This window comes from Lonchura striata, chromosome 1, assembly GCF_046129695.1.
Source record: "Lonchura striata isolate bLonStr1 chromosome 1, bLonStr1.mat, whole genome shotgun sequence".
NCBI lineage: Eukaryota > Metazoa > Chordata > Aves > Passeriformes > Estrildidae > Lonchura > Lonchura striata.
The window spans coordinates 121,794,887-121,810,636 of NC_134603.1; the positions used below are offsets into that span (position 1 = coordinate 121,794,887).

At 41.1% G+C, this 15,750-nt stretch overlaps 1 long non-coding RNA gene across 1 annotated transcript; it reads left to right on the plus strand.

The window, feature by feature from the left end:
- Positions 1–1,414: 1,414 nt before the first annotated feature.
- Positions 1,415–15,363, plus strand: LOC144248938 (uncharacterized). Its single transcript, XR_013342124.1, has 3 exons — positions 1,415–1,437; positions 2,318–2,418; positions 15,325–15,363. It is a non-coding gene; the product is annotated as an uncharacterized LOC144248938 (long non-coding RNA).
- The last annotated feature ends 387 nt before the right edge of the window (positions 15,364–15,750 follow it).

Genomic DNA, 15,750 nt, shown 5'->3' on the forward strand with positions numbered 1-15,750 from the left:
GCCAGAATTAAAAAATAGGAATGGGACTGTGCATGTAAATGTAAGAAAAGGAGGGACAGGTGGAAAAACAATGTATAAACACCTCTTGCTAAAAGACAGAATTTCTCTTTCCCTGAGAAAATCCTGAAGGGAGAGGGGGAGAGATGTGCTTGGGCATAGCTTCGCATGGATGTGGCACAGTATGGCCTTTGATACAGCTGGGAGCAGGGCAGGATGGCAGCACTGTCCTTGCACTTCTGCAAGGATGCTGCTCTGTACAGCTGGGTAGGAGGAAGATCTCCCCAGACGATGACTTACAGACCTCAGTCTGGCCAGAGGTGTCACTCCTGACTTGGCTACTTGGATCTGGAGGCCTATGGTCCAAAAGCAGACTGAAGATGTTCAGATCTGTGAATGAAGTGGTTCAGGGCTTCCTGTGGGTAAGAAATAAGGCCTTGAAAATGTTTTTACATTTAGAGGCAGTTGCTCTGATGAAGTCTCAGTCCACCTCCAGTTTTTTTTCTGGTTTGAAAAGACAAGATCCTGAATTTCATCTGGTCAGATCAAAAGGGATAAATCCAGTCATGCTGTTGCAGCTGAGGACTGAGTCATGTGAAAACAGGAGGGAGCAGCAGAGTCACAGCTTTTCAGCTTTTTTTTTTTTTTTTTTTTTTCCATCTTGAAATACATTATTCAAGACTTGGGTGATGATGTAGTCTCCATGAATAACTTAAAAAACTTCTATAAACTGCCATACACTGCTATAACCTATTCCCAGATCTGCACATCTTCTCAGTGCCCCTCTTTAAACAGAAATGTTCCTCTACTCTTGGATTTATTGACAGGTTTTCACTGCTAATAGGACAGAAGTTAAGGAAACTTGATTAAGTGCTTGTATTTCACATAGAAGGTCTGTTCCTACTAAAAAAATACTTGATTTGTACATAATAAAGTATATGGAAATAAATAGGGATGATGATGATGCAGGACATTCTTTGAGCCAGGAAAATAAATTATCCATTCCATTTTCAAGGAATCCATACGAATATATAGATCCAGTCTTTTCAAGTAATGGTAATGTGGAGGGCTCATTCAAAATGAAAGCAGCTAACTTGCCAAAAGATTTTGGTTAGCCAAAATTTTATGCTTGGAAATTTACATCATTTCTTAATCCTGTTCCATAAAAATATACTGCCATACGTAAGTGTTTAACATCACATTTGTAGGAATTTGATCCAGTTTAACACATACTAAATTAGTTCTGTGAACGTTGCTTGCTTTATGCTATGCTGTCTGTTCCCAATATTCTGCCTGTCTGACATTCCACTCTGCCCACATGTTCCATCCCTGACATATAAAAACATAAATTCAAGATGAGAAGATTAGGACCACCCTGGAATTTCTGCTTTCTTTAATTTTTTTCAAAATGAAACCCCTGTATTCTGTCTTTCATATAAGGTAAGACAAAATGAAAGATTATAAGAATTAATTTGTAGATGATATGGAATATGTGGGTTTGCAGCATAGATCTCTATGTTTGTGTGGAGTTACAAGGCTCATATTTTCAGGATTGGGTCAAAGAGAAGAGCAATGATTTTTTTCTCAACACATAAATCCTATCAGTGAGAAGGAGAGAAAAGTTTCCCAGGTGGTCAAAGTACATTTTTAACCAGCTGACTTTGTGAGCTAATATTAATTGGGGGGTTGGGGGGGGGGGGTAGGGGGGGTGGTGGGATTTGGGTCAGATATGAAAGCATTTAATCCCCACATAGTTAATCCTCCCAGGAGCTAATTCAAATGGAGATCTGTCAATTACAGCGTTGCTTCACTACACAGTAGAACCTTCTGAATTACTGAGGTTTAATTTAGCTTGAAAATTTGTTAAAGTACTCTGTTACTAGTTCAAATAAAATGAAAGCAAATTACTTAATTGAAAAAGAAGTCTGGGGTTTTTCTCCCACAGTGAGGATGGATGACTTAAATTGTATTTGGGAAGCTTGTTCAAGGGTGGATCTTGGTCATGTTTTTGTATATTTTGGTGAAAAATATAGATTCAAGGCAAAGAAAATTATCTTTGAATTTGTCAATTTATAGAAGCAGGGTTTTAAGCTGACAGAAAAAGAAAACCATATGTTTAATATCAGTATTTTCTCCTGAAATCCATTTGTTCTATTGAAACAAAATTTAGCTTTTATACCTGAAGGATATTTTGAAGAGCCTACTACTTCCTGTACTCCCAAAATGAAACATGTCACACTCACCAAAACAGTCTGTCTTACTGACAACACCACCTATGACTATTAATTGCTATGTCAAAACTTGGTATGTCCCATTTCAGGTTGCTCTGGAACAGCACCTTTGACTTGAAGGTTCACATATCAAGCCTCAAGTCTCTGTTATTTGAGCAACTCTTTTCTGGGAGTCTGGCGTCTGACCATGGTAAGGGCTGGCCTATGGAACTGGCCTGACCAATTGGGGAAAACATTCTATTCTCAAAAATGTCCTCCTTACATCTAAATTTAATTAAAATTAATGTATTTTGAATCTTGTTCCACACAACAAATGTCTTGCCAGGCTCCACAGTGATAATGTGGCAATGTTTTCATAACATTAGAGAAGACAATGACATAGGCAGCTGCCTTAAATTGCCAGAAGTTTTGCACTCTCTAACAAATACAGCTCAGTGTTGACTGATTAAATGTGGAAGTAATTTATCCAAATGAAATATTAGGCCTTTTTCCAAGATCTTTTTGTGTGTGTGTGCCTCATACTCTTGACCAATCCTTCTCTGCTGGATTGGTCAAGAGTATAAGGTATGCTAAAATGGGAATCTTTGCTAGGTTTGGGATAATGTTTCTTGTTTCTGACTACTACTTGTCCCTCAGATTGCTGCCACTCAGCATCAGAACATTTTAAAAGAGAAGAGTTGGGTGCAGGATTGTTTCCTAAATCCACTGATGTATTTGGTCTTCTGTGTCCTTACTGTCTACTGCTTCTGCACCACACTTTGTAGAATGCATTTTCACTGAAAAAATGCTGGCTGCCACACTTCATTTCTCCTTGGTCAGCTTCCCATTGGGCACTTATCAAATTCCCCTTCAAAGCAGTGTTAAGGTTCCCGTTGATTTCAGTCAGCACTGGAGCAGATTTTTGTGCTGTATTACCCTGTTTGTTTGGTGGTGGCGGGTTAGTCTGAGGCCTTGCACTTTTCTGTCTCTAAAGAATTTTGAAAGATGCCTGCTGCTCTCTCAGTGCCTGTTCTTCCTGCTTCTCCTTGGGCCCCTTTGGCAAAGAAAGGTCTCAACAATATACCTGAATCATTGCTCAGTGACAAGGGGGCATTTGCTCCCCTGCCTTTCTGGATGTGGAGCAGAGAAGAAACCAGAGCATACAAGAGCCACTGAGCTTTTTGGGGAGAAATTGCTGGAGGCGCCAGGAAATTTTTTGCTTGCTAATACAAAACCACATCTTGGCATGACAGGCTAGAAGAGCAGTGGGCTACTTGAGGATCCCAGTGAATAAGATACTAAGGAAAGCTAATTAAATTTTGTCTCCAACCTGGGATAGCTGCTCTCCACTAAACTGATCGGAGCATGGCTGTGGGATGAGGGCACAGCATCTCTTCTCTGCCAAACTGGGGCAAACCCAGTCACCACTCATCATCTCTCAGGACAGGGCTCACCCTGGGACACAACATGCCTCTCCTTGGGACCATCAGGAGTTTGACAGCAAGAGCAGGCATTACTCAAATTTGTTCTTTGTGTCCCTCAGCTGAATACAACCTCCTAGCCAAGTGTGCAAGAACTTGAAATTTGCTGTGTCAGTCCTTCTTTTTACCTCTTTCTCCTCCACATTTATTTGTCTTTTCTGAAGTTTAATGCACTGTAGCGGGTTTAATAACATATAACAGTAAAGATTCAAGCTTGCATCTATTGCAATTCATTGCTGTTACTTAGCAGTAGAAACTTCCTATGGCTGCTAGACAGATAAAGGATGGAGCTGCTCCAGAGCCAAAGATGCTTTTCTGTATTATTCAGTTATTTTTTAACCTTTTTTGCTATGTATGATTGCCAAAAATAGCACTGCTGGTAGAAGGAAAAAAAAAAGAAAAGCCCTTAATGTTTACATAAAACACCTCTAGTAAGGGAATTTGTTTTACAGGAATAACCAAAGTTGGTTTTCTTTATTTTGTTCCTCTTTCTGCAAGAGCTTTTATATAATTTGGGGATGGAGGTTAAGAAAAGCTTGGAACATTACTTTCCCTTTAATCCTTAGATCTCTAAGCTAACTCTACATTTTGTTTTCATGCTGAAAGGGAAAAAATATTTTCCTGGCAGGTTGAGAATGATTTTTCCATTAATCTTTCCTTTTGGAGCCAAGATACATTTTTTCACAGAGAACTGATGTGACATAATACTGTACCTGGAATTTCACACTGAGGAGAGTAGAAAAACATTCTCAATTCTCACCATAGCAAGCACTCACAACTGGGCTCCAAACCCTCCAGCAAATCCAAGAAGCCAAAAGAGCAATTTAAAAAGGGGACAGGAAGGGAATATGAGGCATAGTCATTTCCCATGGGGAATGAAATGTCATGCTACTTATTAAGGCCTTTCAAAGATATGCTGATAGGATATGGTATAAAGTGGCACAGGCCAACAATTATCTTGCTTGAAAGTTATCTCAGCAATTTGAAATCTGCTAATTAAAAAAAAAAAAGGCACATCAGAGCAGAATCTCAAAGTGTAAATGTGAGGAGCAGTAGAAATGCTTCAGATTAATGCAATTCAAAGCAGAACAGAAAATGTCTCTGCAATTAAATACATATGTACATGATCTTGGATTTATGAAAGTTGATAGAATCCACCCATCTGACTATTTTTGGCTTATCAATGTTTTCTTTCAACATTTAAAGTGTTTTCTTCAAAGCTCAGTGCTGGAGCATTTCCAGGCAGTTTAATTGTCCAGATGTGGAGTAGATTTCATAAGTACTTGCAGTATAGGGAAGACATGAATGTTTTTTCTTGGAAGACAATGAAAAGAAGATAAATCCTTTCAAATTCTGACTTGGTTTTTAAAAAGGACTTGCTGGAATCAGTCTTGAAAAATTCACAGGCCTCAAAAGAAAAGCACAACTGTCTTCATATGTTTCATCACGGTTCTGCTAAATTTATCTATGGGTGCCCATGAATTCACAAGATACAGCCACTCTGAGTGGTAAGGCCCATTACCTATTCAAAGGACTTTCATAAGAGTACTAGATGGCTGTGCTTCTCCTTAAGTCTTCTAGAGCTCTCTGTTGTGTTCCTTGGTACTGAAAATCCCCAAACAATACTGAAGTACAGAAGACAGATTCAACAAAAAAGGTTCTTCTATTTTTCCAGCATGAGGAGGTTTCTTGGTTGCAGTGCTTACCTGAAGTGCAGTTGCCTAAGCTCTCCTGTGTTCTCCATGGCAGTCAAGTTTGTTGTCTCCCAAAAGAAAGATGTAGTGCATTTCATGCTCTCATGGCACACAATGACAGCAGTATCCCTGTGATATTACAGCCATCTAGGAAGGGACCCGGAAAGGTAGGCTTTTTTTTTTTTTTTTTTTTTTTTTGACAGTGATCTGGTGGCATCCATTCTACTAGCAAGACTTAATTTCTGAAAAGCAATATTGACTGAAATGACATTCCAAAAATCACTCTAATCACAGGATCTGATTTTTATGGCTGGTTTGAATTTTCAGCTTCACATGATTCACATGGTTCAGCTAAAAGTCATTCTCTTCTGGACACATGCATAGTATCTGTTCAATCTGCCATCATGCATTGCTTCATTTAATGCTTCATTTCGTTTTCAGGCCCTAGGGCAAAACTGGCCTTCATGTAGAGTGAACACCACCCTCTAAACCTCTATTTCTGCCTACATATAGCATACCTGAGCTTGGCCTGGCATTTCTAGTGACTACAGCCCATTTCCAGGGGTTTAGTCTATTGAAACAGCCAGGAAGGTGCTGGTAGATTCCTGATGTGATAGCATCCTGTTTACACAAGGCTGCCATGAGATTGCTTAGTCATATCACTGACAGCTACCAAAGGAGGAACCTGCAAGAGTGGTTATGTGGGAGATTGTGTGTCCTAATGAAATTTTTTGAGGTAGTCAGCCTTGACTGTGCTGTGGAAATACAGAAGTTATTGTTTTGTGCTCCACTGCCAGCTGCACAGGCAGCACTTTATAGGGCGTGTGTAGAGGAAAAATCATGAGCCATAACAGCTGCTCTTTTTTCAAATTGTCCATTGCTAGAAGAGTCGTTTCACTGCAAGCAGCCATAGCTCTTGTGTGCTGTGCCTTTGCATGAAGAGAGCCCACAGAGAATATGAACTGAGTCATGTTCTTCATCTTATGCTGAAGTCCTACGTGCTGCTTCCTTCTCAGAAACTCATGCTCACAGCAGAGAAACGGCTGGAAATTCTCCATCTGTATCACCCAAGTCAGAGCCCCCTTAAGCTCCCCCACCCATCCCAGCTGAGAGAAGCAGCCACTTCCCACAAATGAGTAATGAGAACGTTTTTCTTACATTACAAATTCTAACAAATCTCAGCCTCTTTGCTGTATGTTCTGGGTTCCATGTAGGCTTACTGTTTTATTTGTATGACTTTCTGCCAAGCTGTTTCTGAGAACTGGAAGTGTAAAAACAAATAGAAAAGTTGTAAGTGAGAGAAAACCTATCTCTGTGTTTGAAATCAGTTCCCAAATCTGTGGCTGGCTACGCTTCATCCTGATGTTATTGTGTGGTTATGGATATTGGACATTCTCTTTGCTGGAATGAGTGACGCCAAGATGCACCTGTTCTGATGATCTGCTAAGATAAAAAACAACTGTGTACCACTGCTGAATGCAAAAGTCAAAACAGGGAGCCTCTTTTATAAAAAATCCATCAGGTTCCGTCAGTGTTACAGTAGGTAGGAAAAGAGTGGGAAACTTGTGTAACAGTGCAGCCCAAAATAGGGTCATTAACACACAGAAATAGTAGAAAGCAAGACAAATATACCTCAGCAGTCATTTTTCTCTCCTCTTCTGTCTATCATCTCTCCTTAAACCTCACAGTTTTCCTTTTTCCTTTTAGCTTTTTATCTCTCTCAGGCTAGTTTTATTTTCTGTCTGGGAAGAAAGCAAGTGATTTTGCTTGGTTCACTGAAAGAGTTGAGGTTCTGCTGGGAGTGATTAAGGAGCAAGCTGAGCAACATGCATGCATTTCTAGGTGTTGTTATAAAGTTAATTATGAAAAGTTAATTAAAGTTAATTAATTTTTTTCATAAGGATTTTTTTAGCTAAGCCATAAAACAGAGTGTGTGTCTATTTAGGGTCCTTAAAAGTCTTTTGTCATGACCCAAATGTCCCCATGATCAAATGTCAATACTTATTTTCCAGGATCGCATTTTAAGTCATTGCATACAGCTTATATGAGAGTGTCACAAGCTACTTTTGATGTTAGAAATGCCATCATTGCAGTGGTAGGTGAAAAATACCCAGTACATCCAATATTACTGTTTAAAAACAGTTCTATGCCACCCTTGTCTGCATTAGGAACCCTCCAGCAAATGTACTTGTGTGGTAAGAAGATGTAGTGGCTAGCAACAGGCACATATGGAGTGAAGGGCTTTTCCTCCCATTTACATTTCTTCATCAGCCCAGCTTCATAAAGGGGCTTTGGGACCATTCACTGCCTTTACTACCTGCAGTAGTGTGTCTGCTCCCTGATCCTCTTTTTATCCATTCATGTTGATTGGCACTTCAGTACCTGTGCCCTGCCCTACAAGCCTGTGAATTCCCTGTGACAATAAACTCATTTTATGCAGCTGTGACAAATTTATTTCATCCTCAGGATCTGAGTGACATCTCCTCACACCCCTGCATGAACTCCATGCAGGTGTTGGGTGCTGCAGACTTCTTCCCTCTCCCTCTGCAGCTGAAACACCTCTTCCAGGTGTCTTGGTCTGTGTCTGACTTTCCCTGGGCTGAGGGACACCCATCAGGATCCTTGCACGGGGCACAGGGATTTTGTATTGTCTTACTTTCTCTTGCAGCAGAGACATGTTTTAGGACCATTGTTTTAAGACTGTTTTAGGGCATATGTTTTAACCATTTGCATGACTGAATCTCCCCCTGTGTTGTAGCTGTCGTAAGTGCTTTTGAAACAACATCTTTCTGCCCGGTGTGCATGCCTACCACTTTGGCCATCAGTTTCCTTATCTTCCTTCCCTCTTCTTACATCTGACCACGTCACTTAGCAGCTCCTATACATTTATCCTTATCACATTAATCAATTCTGATAATTACTGTGGGGGAAAAAAGGCAGTGAAGTATTAATTTCACTAATTAACAGTGCATCATTTCTTTGCTCTGTTCAGTTTGTCTAGTGGATGCAATCTGCTTTGGCTCTGCCTATCCACAACAAAGGCAATAGTCTTAGTGCTCAGGTGATTTGCTCTGCCCTTATTTCATAGCTGCTGTTACTAGCAGGTCTGGTTCTTTTAGTGTTTGCTGACATGACACTCCACTCTTACAAGACACATTTGTTTCTTCTAAAGTCCACAAGTGTGTTTTGAAATCGCGCATGGAAAGTTTTTAGTCAACATTAATATTGGCATTGTGTGGTAAGTCAGGCCAGCAAGGAAGGAAATATGGGAAGCCCTGAATGAATGAAATCAGGCTGGAATTTTGGTGTAGGGACCCCAGTTATACCAATTATCTTACAGTTTGGTAAGAAAATGAAGAACAGAATTGGTCTGTTGCTTGTTTGTTTGGAGTTTTTTAGTCTGCCTAGTTTATTTTTTTTAGTAAAATGTTATCTCATTGTTGCCAGAATGGCATATTTGAAGGAATTAAAGCACTAAAGGGTTATTTTGGGTAAGACGACCCTCCAAGTAACTTCTGCATTTGAATTCACAGACTCACCATAGAGATGAGAACTTCTACAGTTTTCTACCCCAAAGGTTTCTCAAACTTTGAGGCTGGTCATCATCTCAGCTCCTGGGTGAGCTAGATGCACAACATATACGTGTGCAGACGCACACACACATTCAAGTGTGCAGCAGTAGTTTGGAATATGTGATCCAATGCCTGTGACTTGGCCCTCACAGTTCCTTGCGTATCCCTAGCAGCAGTTCAGCTAATAGATTGTGTCTTGCTGTGAATCTCAAAACAGCCTTTCCAGCTCCTGTCATCCAACAAGTTCCCTAGGCCTCCAAATTTTCCATGCCTCAGAAACATGGTTTAACATCAGAAGGACAACCCTGAGATCCTGAATTTCTTTGTGGTTCCAGGAAAAGCCATTCACCAGAGTCCTTTTGCTTTTCAGTTCTGCCTAAAATTAGGCTTTCACTTTAGGGGCTTCTACAAATGCATGTCTGCTATTACATCTGCAGAGTCTTTGACTGCTTTTCCAGACAAACTTCAGAACAGAGATGGCTTCATTTGGACACATGCTACCTGTATCCCCGCTCAATACTTGTGTCTGGAGGAGCCACGTCTTTAATGTGCTGCTCCAGGACAGTGCTGGCACCGTGTTCTCTGTGTTCATGATGCCCCTAACTTCCAGGCATGTGCTGTATTGCAAATCTGGATGTACCACAGTGTGCAGTGGATGGGATCATGTGGCAAACCCTGCATTTGCTATAGCGAGCCCCACTCCTGAGGTAACCTGTGAGGCTATTAACACTTTCCAGACTATCTCCTTACAAACCATATGCAGCTTGGTATCATGCCAAGGCTATTCAGCAGGTAGCTAAAAGATCTATGTGCTGGTCCTTATGAAGAGCAGGTGACTTTCAAGGCAACAACTTCTTTTCTAGGCTTTGCGTATAACCCGGGAGGAGGTTGATATTTGCAGTTTTCAGCCTTCTTAAAAGGCCTCCCCATCCTTAGTTTCATTAATTTAAGCCCTTGTAATGAAATTTTCCCAGGCTGAGTGCTTCCTAATACCTTGCATGCCTGGCTCCCAGCCCCAATATGAGCCAGTTCCAGTGGCTTCTGCTCTCTTCTCTGGGTCAGCTCCCACATTTCCTATACAAAACTACCGCAATACTGTATATTTTTCTCAATCTGAACTTATTTCCAGGGTCTCTTATATGACAGCTTGGATTTGATTGAATATTGTTGGCTGTGTCATTTGCTCATACATATTTATCCTAGGGAGATACCAGCTGATTTTCGAAGGGCTGTGGGCACCACTCCAAAATAGTGAGAGTTAGGTGCTAGCCATTTCTGTGGGTCTGGACCATTAAGGGTGCCATACAGAGTTAAGAGTGGGAAAAACCTTGAGCCCCTTCTTGAAGACATGTGCTTTGTTGCCAGAGAGGTCCATTCACCTCACGGCCATTTAGGAGACATATTTCATGCTACATCTTAATGCATGAGAGGATTGAGGCTCTCCCCAGTGGTACCGGGGGCGTCCCGGAGCTGGTCCTGGCAGCCCCTGTGCAGCCGGACAGACGCCGTTCTGCTGCTCCCCTCTGCTGTTCAGCGCGGAAACAGCACGCTCCCAGCCGGGCATCCTCCCCCAAACTCCAGAATATTTCCCCTTTAGCTGTTTTGCTTCTTTCTTTGGCCAGGTGTGGGAGGTGTGGAGGGGAAGGGAGCCGAGCTGACACTGGATGTGTTTATTGTGCTTGGCAGCCGGCTGCAAATGCAAAAGGAAGTAATGCTGATTTCCTACGCTCTGTAATTCTCATTTCTGACCTTTTTTTATAGATAGGGAAGATGAAAGATAATTTGCTGGAAAAGCAAAATAAATGAGACACAGAACCAGAACTTGTGCCAGGAGAGATGCTGGCAAATGTGCAGTGCATGGCAATGGGCTGAGGCAGTGGAGCTTTAAATGTTTTGAGTCAAGGTCAAATAAAGGCTGTGATTCAAGTTCAGATTTAAAATATTAACATTAACACATCTTGCTTTCTCAGGATGTCAGTTCATTTTACATAGGAATCTCAGAGCAGGCCCTTTATGGGTTTGATGGGACTGCAAATTAAAAAAAAAAAAATCTCTCTTCTTCGCTTCCCCCCTAAAAATTCCTTTCAAATGCTTTAGCTTTGAAATTTTGGATTCCAGTTTAATTCAAGTGGCAAGCAGAGTAAAGGAAAAGGCACTGCAACATTAGATAATTGTAAATGATAAAGCAACACCCTCAGAATTTTTAAGTCTGCCAGTTGAAGTAATCATTGCTTATAATAGAATTAATCATCTAGATTGTATTGACTTGGCTTTCTTTCTTCAAATCAAACCCTACTGCCAAGTCATTCTCTAAGTGTAAAAAAGAAAGAAACGAGCAAAATCTCCACCTGTTTTTCTCAGTGGCCCTCATATGAGTAAACAAAACACACAGCTTGGAGAGAAGACAGACATTTATTGATATCTTCACTTTTTTTTCTCTCTTTTTGCTGGATCAGCCATAACTTACTGCATTTTTCTAAAGCCTGATTAGCATTTGCAAGTTCTGTACAATGGGCCAGCTTTTCTGCAATTCCTGGCTTCCTTTCACTTTGTCCTGTTCTGTCAGGGGTGACGTCAATAAACTCGAGGGGGCTCAGATGTAAAAGGTTGAGAAATTCTCTGGGTTAAACCCCTTCAGGAGAGCTGTAAAAGATGTGATGGCATTTGGACTCTGCCCACCTGTAAAAGTTGCAAAAGGCCTGTGCAGTATGACATTCCCTCATGAAATGCAAGACGTTCCAGCCATGAACAAATAAATGCTGTGAACTGAAAGGTCTCCTCCTCCTCTGCTGAGTCAGAGAGCGACGTGCAGGCAGGCGAGATGTCAGTGTTTGTGTCCAAGTGCTGTGCCTTTTGTGGCTACCTGGTCCATTCACTATTTTTTTCCAGAGTGAAGGGGAAAAAAGATGCACTAAAATTGCAGGAAGAGCTGTGGAAGAATATGGATATCTGTGGTGAATCATTACACTGAGGGCCGTGATTCAGAGAGAGAGGAAGAACTAATTTGAGCCTGCTTTAGTCCCATTCTAAAGTGTCTGCATTGTGACTACATTCAAATCTTTCAGAAAGAATGTGAACTTGGTCAAATGGGACTAGTTTAGGTAGCAGTATCCATATGGGAGTTTAATGTGGTTAAACTTTAACCACATTTATGTGTAGATGTGGCAAGTAGAGATGTGAGTTTGTGGTGGAATTGGCAGTGCTGGGTTAATAACTGGACTTGACCATTATCTTAAAGGTCTTTTTCAACCTAAACTATTATATGATTCTATAAATGAATCCTCCACAATTTCAAATCTTTGATAGATTTCAATGGATTTTCCCATATAGTCTGACATCAAAAAACCCCTGCTGAGGCAGATCTAGGGAACATAATTGCTTCTTGAGGGCCCAGAAGGACTCTCCAATACATTTAGTAGAAAAGAAGTTTAGTGTGAGCAATCAGTAAGAGCAAAGAATTCTTAACAATAACAGGCTGTAAGAAATGGAGCCATGCATTTTACACTCACAGGTTTCAGGTGTTCCATGATTTGTTACTCAGAGCAAAGATCGGAGTCAGATCTGTTGCTTGAAAATACAGATCATTGAAAGCCCTGTGAATAAAGATTGCCAGGCCTCTATTAATTAACATAGGCTTCATCTTGTCTTTGTGACAAGTTGCAGTCAGCATGTCAAAAACTGTGCCTGCTGACTGCATGTACTCAAAACAGGGGTGCAGCTTCCCCTTCCTTCTCAAATCATAATACTGCCTCAAACTGAATATAGCAGGGGTTGCCTCAATTTGGTTTTGAGTTCCTGAGTTTCCTATGTTCAAGCTTTTCTAAATGGCAGATCAAAACAGAGATATTACCAGTAAAATCTTTGTAATCTCATGATTTCAAAAGCAAAAGCTTTAAGTAAATCCCAGAATTTCCATCTGAAAATAGAAGTTCTGTAGCTGCCTGCATTCCAAACAAGCCTGCCCAAAGGATTTCATTTAGATAGGTTATCATTCCTTATTATCTTTCTAGCACTCACAGTGGCTGTAAAATCCCTAGGAATGGTGGCATTTCCATTTATTTCCATGTTCAGCTCACAGAACACACTCATGACATGAAAATACCATAGAAATGCAAGGTAATTATCATTATTATGTAACTCCTTGGCATCCAGGAGCAGAATTAGCAGCCTGAGTGGTGCCTATAAGAAAAACAGAATACATTTCAGTAAGCAAGCCTGTCATTTTTTATCTCTTAAGTAACCTTAAATAAAATTGAACTGGCTTATTCAGTGTGAAAAAAAAAAAAAAAAGGAAAAAAAAACCCAAGTTCTTATAATCTTTATTGTAATGATAATAGATGTACTACTTCATTTAAATAAAATCTCTGAACAGCACCTGGAGTTTTACAGAGAAATCCTGCACTGGGGATTTGTATGCAGCACGCTTCCATACGAAATGTCAGAATTGCATGGACAAGGACAGCAGTGAAATTTAAAAGGTGATGGATAAGACAGATGGCTGAGCAGAAGTGGTCTGCATTGCCATGGAGAAAAGTCTGGTGCTATCCTCAGCAATCACTGCTCGAGTTTGCAAGAGTCTGGCTGCTATGGAAGCATCTGAGCCAACCCTGGGTGTTGCAATATGCCAGTTTTCCAAGAAACAGATTGGTGTACAGTGTGTACTATTTTTTATTTTCTTGGGGGAGGAGGGGAGAATCTATGGATTTGGGGCTGTCATTTGGCTTTGAATTTCATCTTATCAATGCATTTCTTGACACCTAGGAAGATCTCTTTGAAATAGAGATGATATTGTGAATACTGACATAACCACCATGGAAATTACTCCTTCCTCCCATCTTGTGAGAGCAGAAAATCACTGTTTGTACAGAACCTACTAATTTCTACTCACTGTTCTGTATTTAATCTGTGTGAAAGGTTCCGTGTTCCTTCCTTGAGACTGATAACAGCGTTGATGTCAGCTTTTCAAGGGTTTTTTTGTGGGCTTCCCTTTGTAAGGGGTTGACACTCCCAAGAGGTCTGTGCAAGAATCAGTCAGAGCTGATGCCCAAACAGTGAAGAGATTTCTCTTGGGGCAGACTCGAGGCTGCATCTGATTATAACTAGGACTGGGAGGGGAGCAGCCCAGGAGCACAGAATTCAGGGTTTGGAGTAATTGCTGAGAAATACAGGGAACCAGGATTAAAAGAAAATGGGAATATTCCCTGAAAGGAAGTGTGGAAGCTTTCTGCCTTCCAGGGCTAAAATTCTCTAGGATATAAAGATCTACTGGAGAGAGTTTAAACAGTGACTCAATTCTCTAACTGCAAGTAACGGGTTCCAAAATAAAGATAGTTAAGTAAACTAGTCTAATTTCTGATCATTGTTTTCTTTAAAGTATTTGATGATTGTGAGTTTCCACTTAATTTAAGAGAATGCAGCTAGATATGAAACTGTATTATGGGCATCGGAGTGGCAGTGGCAGCCCTTGAAATGTGAGCAATATATTTCTAAGTGGCAAACCAAAAGGATGGCAAGAACACAGACAAATAAGTGATTGGCCGAATGAGCCAACATAGGCATTTCGGAAAAATGTTGAACTCTTGGTAGGAGACTAGGATGAGTTTATACAGCAAAATGCTCTGTAAAGGCTAAACCCTTGACAAGATCATCAAAATATAGCCTGAGATGCAAGTCCCCAGCTGTGGTGAAGCTCACAGAAGCGGGCAGTTCTCTGAGACCTGGCAGCAGACCCTAGGCAGAAAGTGATGTGAATCTCTGACAGACTAGATAAAAATCATGAGCTACACAGACTGAAACTGAGCAAACTCCCACCCCTAGACAACACCATTTGGGAACCAGTACTGCTGTGGCTTGTGGTCCCTTGGAAAAGACGACAAGCCCGAGGGGGTGATAGCAGTGCCATGAGTGACAAAAGAATCTCAGCACAGCAGTGTGTGGAGCAAATGCCAGCAGATTGGATGTGGATTCATTTTCAGTTGGATTGGAACATGCAAATTTGTGTGGTTTAAGAAGCAGGGATCTTACAATACTGGATAAGCAACCATAGGTGGGAAAAGATAAATAGTACGGAGACAGGAAAAGCCCCTCTGAGAGTCTGATATAGGCAGTATCAATTCTGATAACAAATAGGAGAGGAAAAGACCATATGCTGGAGAGATGGGGGTGGAAATGACATAAACAGCAGCTCAGCAGTATTCCCATATGTTGCTTGGGTCTAGACCACTATAGCTGATGTCACTCCAGTTGAGTTTCTAGGCTGCAAGATGCTGAATCTTTCCCCAGCCCTGAAATTTAGCCCTTCTCCAGGAAGTAGGAGTTGCAAAGGGAAGACACTGGGTTGTAGAATGTCTCTCTTCCCTTGTTTTGACAGAGAGAAGACTTTGCCTAGGAGAAGACTTTGCCTAGTCTTGGCTGTGGACCCTGTCTTTAGGAGACCCTTATTTCAAAGAGAGGTGAGGAGAAGGGTGTCCTATTTCCTTTTCAGCCTCCTCCCTCCTGAAGCAGAACCCAGACAAATCCAGTGCTGGGGCTGGGAGAAAGACATAAGAGACTGGAGAAGGTGATGTCTCCTTTGCAGGAGAGGGGAATGCTGGCACACAAAGCCCTTCAGGGCCCAAATCTGGCCAGCAGCTGCAATTCTCCCTTTGGGACATCTAGAAAACATGCAGCTTCAGCAGGGAAATTAATGCTCCATATGAAAAGTGTGGAAAAGAGAGCTGAGAGAAAAATTAGTTATAAATGGAAGGCAATTGTGCAATAGTAAAACTTCAGTGACATTTAATTTCTGTGTAAACAG